The 6186-nt window shown below is 32.8% G+C and overlaps 2 long non-coding RNA genes across 2 annotated transcripts; one reads left to right on the top strand and one right to left on the bottom strand.

The window, feature by feature from the left end:
- Positions 1-662: 662 nt before the first annotated feature.
- On the bottom strand, positions 663-2123 carry LOC136063834 (uncharacterized). The gene is made up of 2 exons (XR_010625483.1): positions 1981-2123; positions 663-1726 (listed from the first exon to the last, which is right to left on the bottom strand). It is a non-coding gene; the product is annotated as an uncharacterized LOC136063834 (long non-coding RNA).
- A 1072-nt stretch (positions 2124-3195) lies between these two features.
- Positions 3196-4216, top strand: LOC112040000 (uncharacterized). The gene is made up of 3 exons (XR_010625482.1): positions 3196-3249; positions 3359-3448; positions 4026-4216. It is a non-coding gene; the product is annotated as an uncharacterized LOC112040000 (long non-coding RNA).
- The last annotated feature ends 1970 nt before the right edge of the window (positions 4217-6186 follow it).

Below are 6186 nucleotides of genomic sequence, written 5' to 3'. Positions count from 1 at the left end.
TGAAAACCTAAAGAGGAAAAAAATAGTCTTGAAACGATGTAACTAAGATAATAAAGAGTCATTATCTTTTAATTGGTGTTTCTTTAGTATAAAAAGAGTACTTATCTTTGTGAGAGATAGATGAATATTCTTGAAACAATGAACCAAAGAAAACAAAAAGTTCATATCTTTTATTGCAAAAGAATCCTCAAAGAGAGCACCACTTGGCAAGACCTCATATTCTCTCAAATGAGGTCTCTCCTTTTATATATATATTGATTGATTGATTGATTGGAAAGACATAAGGTGATGTTTTTCTTAGGATATGAGCAAGGTGGATAAAAGGGAGAAGCACGTCAAGAGTATCGTGTATCCTGCGTGATGCGCGATGCATTTTGAAATATTTTGTAAAAAAAATATCTTTTAACTCCTTGTGTTCATTAATACAATTATTGTTAGTCATGTTTAATTTATAGAGTTTTAATAGTAAAACTAAATTCAAACCAAACCCTAGTTCCCAACCATAATCAAATCCTGTTAAAGCTCAATATTAAAATTAAAAATTCTATTGAGTGTAGTTAGTGCCAAAACTGCCAAATTTAGATTTGGCAACATTCTCTGTTATTTTTTGTAAGTATCCCAAACTAATATCAACATGACAATTTGCAATATGCAGTCGTTACTCGTTTGAAAGTCACAAACAACAATGGTTAAAAAAGTAATTCCAAGAACATTTATATTCAGTTGCCCCTTTAAAGCTTTCAAATATGAAATTCCTCATCATAAGTAGAAAACTTTGTAAATTTACAAAGCAAATTGCCAAACATAAGCATTTGCATGCCTTAGAACTATAAATTATTATTAAATAAACAAAAAAAGTTTCTTATAGCTAGAAAACATGAATGGAGTTTACATTCTTTAATGTGTTATTGTGTCATTGTCTGAAAGGTCCACTTCCTACAGAAGATTGCATAAGTTCATCTCCTGCACACCTAAACTTAAACCTTTTAATTCACCTTCTTGCACAAAGTACATTAAGCAACACATAAACTAACATGAGGTCTACTACACTAATGCTTAACTACATCCAAATAACACTCAAAATTGATTAAGAATGAAAACATTAATATCCAAGCGTTTTATGGAATCAAAAGCATATCATTAATTAACAACAAAGAATGAACATTGATAAAGAGACAAAGAATAAACATTGATAAAGAGCAAGTTAAATTCAAAAGAGAAAGAAGACTAAATTAAAATGCATACGAAAGATAAAATTTGTGCTGTGTTGATATCTAGCAATAATATGTAGTTAAACCAAAAATTCCCTATAAGGCCTTTGAGCAGGTAGCACCAATAGATGGCTAATGCCTAGCAGTAGTTGAAATCAGATTTTAATCAAGGATAGTCATTATTCAGCCCCATATAGTTTCAGTTACGTGAATGGAAGTTGGAAAGTAAGAAAAGGACATATACTAATAATTGTGATATGATGCTCTAGATTTTATCCTTTGCATATGATGACTAGTCCCCAAAAAATAAAAATAAACCCAGTTGATTACTAAAATTAAAAATAACATCCTAAAGAAAATACCGGGAAAATAAAATTGACCTCAAAGGGACGTTCCAATTATGATGATATGTTTGTGGTATTTGCAAAGGTGTGGAGAGAGAGCAATTGGATACGATTGGATTTCTTGCCATTGCCCTTGTCATAGGATTTCATAAACCACTTCTTTTTATTTGTCTGTAATAATTCCAACAAAACACCCAACACGTCAAAATTGCAAACTCTAATATTGAATTGATAACAAACAATTAAAACCTAACCTTTGTTGCAAACTCTAATATTAGATTGATAAAAACAACAAAAATTAATTTAGTTTATATTAGTTAAAGCACAGTATTTGTGTTTCCTCTTACTTAGCCAAGAACGCAATCACTTTTCTAGAATAAAATTTCAAAAGGAGAAAAAGAATAAAATTTCAAACCCTTACTCACCATGTTTGAACTTTATAGATTCCAAAATGCAAAACCGCGATTTTGCCATAGGATTTACTCATTTCAAGCACAATCTGTCCAACAATACATCAAGAATTTGAGTTATAAAAATGTGATTGCTAAAAAATGTGTAGCTAAAGATTTTAGGAAAAAAAAAAAAAAGAGAAACATTAAAAGAAAAGAAGAGATGTGATTGTAAAAGGAGACTCATGGCTAGAAGGAAGTGTACTAATTAATATATAACTTAGATAATTGAAACAGGCGGGCAACTAAAGGGTTAGATGTAGAAGAGCTATATAACTTAGATAATTGCAAGAGGTGGGCAACCGAAGGGTTAGACATAGAAGAGCTGGATTAATGGTATTTTTTTTTCCTTTATTAAACAATTAATGGTATACTTGAAAGTTTAAAAGTTATTTTAGTCAATTGAGACTTGAGAGAGCGGAGTGATAATAAGTAATAAGTAATAGATGAGGTGTAACTTGAACCAAAAAAAAAAAAAAAAAACCTTCTGTATTTTTGGGAGGAAATAGTTATCTCGAGTGTTTTTGAATCTAATAAGATCCCCCCTTCTCCTTAATACCACCCAGACTAGACTCTATTAAGCTTAACCCCAATTAATTGGTTTCAGCAAAATGGATCCTTTTATGCCACTGAACCCTTTTTTGGGAGGGTAAGGCTGGAGGATAGGGGTGGATTGAATTACATCTTAAGAGTAATTCCATTCGAGAATTGTACATGTAGTCTTCTCCAATAAAATATTTCTTTGCATATCAAAAAGAAAAAGTTGTAAGATCACCTTTTTGCCATATTTCCTAGTAAAATAAATTGTCATAAAGTTTTCACCGTCCATGGTAATATTTTCTGCAGTTTGCAATTTCATTTGGGATCATTACAGCCTGCACCATGGATAGCCTTTTTAGATATAGTGATAAGTCATGTTTATGTACTCATGATGTCATTTTTTTTTTATCTCCAAATGCTTTGCACGAGCCAAAACAGCCGTGGCAGTTGGAACCTTATCCTTTTTGGGTGCCCATTTTCCTTATTACACTGTCAATGACCCGTCTATCCCTATATAAGTAACTCAATCACTAACTTTATTATTATCTGTTTCCTTTGGAATATTAAAATGCTGATGGAATTCATTTGTTTCCTCTTTTAGGATATTAAAGGTCCTTACCTCTTTGCTATCTCCTACAGCCTTCCTCTAGGGTCAATTAACTTTGATGACTTTGTGCGCGCCCATGTTGGACGGAGCAATATATGGTGGGTACGTTCTGTGTGTCAGGGTTTGCACTGTCTTTTTTTTATTTCCTGGATGTATGTGTCTCTTAACATTTCGAGCACTGATAATAAAAAAAGTAATGACCTGTAGGCATCATCTGGAGTGAATTTATTGGTGCGTCTCTTGATGCTGTTGGTTGAAGCGCTTCTGTACTGTGCCATTGGTCTTTACCTGGATAAGGTATATATTTAAGTTCATTATGTCTTTTTGTCAAAATTGTTTTGGTCATGCTAATGAATAACCATCATACTTCTCTATCTGCTTCTTTGTTGAAATGTGCATATCACCATGTTCTCTGTTATTCTTTGGGCTCCTGAGAAGGAAAAGCTGATCATAACTTGAAAACTTTATGGGAATCCATTCTGTTTTTGATAGAGTTTGACGCAAGAGTAATTTCATGGCTCAAATGGAATAAGGTTACTTTTTTTGTGCCCCTTATTTTTTTTTTATTTAGTCATATTGTAGAGATTCAGCATTTCCTTTTGAATAATATGAGTAGTCATTTTGGTATATAGAGGTCGTTGACAGTGTCCACTGGTTTAGATGCTATGATTTCAAGGCTGATGTGGTTGAATAGGGTTTAGACTTTAGTTTGATGAAAACTTGTAATAATTTGTACTTGACAATGCACCAAACTATGTGTATTTAGATAATTTATGTTTTTTTCTTCCTTGTTCCCACAATTTTAGTATGCTGTGAGCTACTATCTGTCCTTTATTTTTGAAGTCATCCCATTTAAAGTTTTTTGATATTTCAGGAACAGAAAATAAAGGAAGGTCTCTTCATGATGGGCCTAAACGATGGGATATTTCTTCTTTGTTGGTTTATTAAATATGCTTTGCAGGTAAATTTTGTTCTTTTTCCTTGGCAGAATCATAATAATTGTCCAATTATCATTGAACTTTCAAAAAATTCTGGAAATAGATTTTTTTCCTTCTCATTTCTATACTAGGTTTTTTTTTAATTTTTTTTTTCTTGTTATGCTATTTTTGCAAACATATTAGTTATGTGATGGGAAACTAAACACATTATAGTTATGTGGCCTTATTTGGATCTCAGAGACTGGAGTTCCATCCATTGGAAACTTAAAAGAAAATATAATCTTAGGTTTTTCTCCATGAGACTCGAGTTCCAAATGAAGTCATGTAAATAATATGTTTCAATTTTAGTCGCATAATGTTTGCAAAACTAGCTTAACAGGAAAAAGAACCTGCTCAAACCCATTGGCTAAGCTTTTAGGTTAAGTGGTATCCCAACATGGTATGTGAAGTCCTCATAAACATCTCTTCATGGTGTTAAGTTTTAACTTGTAACAACTAAATCTCCTAAGAAGTGGTATCAGAGCCAAGGTAGGTGGTTTGATTGGGCAAGTGTTCATTAGTGGGTTCACAACATGGATCCTTTTGTCACTAACCCTTTTTTGGGAGTGTAAGTGATGGGGGTGGATACATTAGTCTTATGAGGAATGAATCAACCTCTAAAAAAAATTGGGTAAGACTGCCACCAATCACCTCTCCTAAATCTGAAAAGTTGTTTTGAAGCTGTCCAAATGAGGTGCACAGAACACATTACTTTCTTAGTAAGTTGCTTCTCTTTAATTATTTTTTTTTTTTTTGAGAACTCTAATGTTCCACACACTCATTGTTCCATAAGAAACCTGTATGAATTCCTGACTTTAAGTAAGCAATTGTGAATTTTTAGTATTTATCCCTTTTTGGTTTAGGGGCACACTCTTTACTCTTCAATTTTTCTTTTCTCCTCTTGCACATCCTTTAGCCATAGGTTTTGTATTGAGCCCCCTTGGGTTTCTAATTGCCTACAAAAAAGCAACTAGGAAAATTGGAGGAAATATTAATGGTTGTGCTTTCTTGCATCCTTTATACTAATTGCATTTGTCTTCACCTACCAACCATAAACAAGTAGTTCTGTTATTTCACAATTATCTTTGCTTTGTTATGTTGATTATGCAATATTAATTTTGGAGGGCACAATAGAGCTAGTGAAAGCACAACAATATCAATGCTTGTTGGCCTTCTTACTCCTACTTCAGGGGATGCCACGGTTTTTGCGAAGAATATAATAACGGACATGGTAAGTTGCCTGTTTTCAGATTATTTATCTATACCTTTCTCCCTTCATTCTATTTAATGATTTCCTTTGCATAAAAATATTTGCCCGCAGGGCCATGATTACTGGCAGTGGTTGGATGTACTTACATTTTAAATTTTTTTCCTTTTTGAATGGGGAAAATTACCCAAATTCCTTGTAAAATCGGAATGTTATTATTATTAGAGGCATAGCTTGTGGGACATTTCCGAAGATTAGACACCAATTATTGGGGGTGCTTTAGTCATTTGGATACTTGTAAGCAGCTAACTATATGTTCATGAGTTATGTGTATGTTTAGTATTATTTCTTCATTGATATGTACTTCATACGCTATGTTTGAGCATGTAACTTTAAATTATAAAAGTAGAATGTAAAAAAAGGAAAAAAAAATCTTGCACATATATATTATATATATATAGCTGCAATGCTCTACACCCTTTATTTTTCCCAAAACAATATAGTTGTTTCTATGCCCAAGATCATAGCAAGGAAATATGGGAATCCATTTTGGATCAATATTACCGTCTTACTGGATACCATATTCTATGACCGGGTCAGATTTGATTGCGGTAAGTATACCACTTGTGCATGTTTATATTGTTCATTTAAATATGGTTCATGTTTTATTCTCNATAACTATTTCCTCCCAAAAATACAGAGGGGGGGGGGGGGGGGGTGGGGAAACCATCATTGGCAATAGAATTTAGAGAAGAATCATGGTAACTACTTCCTCATATAAATCACTAAGGACATTCAAATTCAGAGGTATTCTGTTACTCACCAAATTATAGTCCATCTGTCCCACGATA

The sequence above is a fragment of the Quercus suber genome, unplaced genomic scaffold, assembly GCF_002906115.3.
Source record: "Quercus suber isolate HL8 unplaced genomic scaffold, Cork oak 2.0 scaffold_583, whole genome shotgun sequence".
Lineage (NCBI taxonomy): Eukaryota > Viridiplantae > Streptophyta > Magnoliopsida > Fagales > Fagaceae > Quercus > Quercus suber.
Note: the sequence above shows the minus strand (reverse complement) of the source record. Positions and strands in the feature narration are given on the sequence as shown.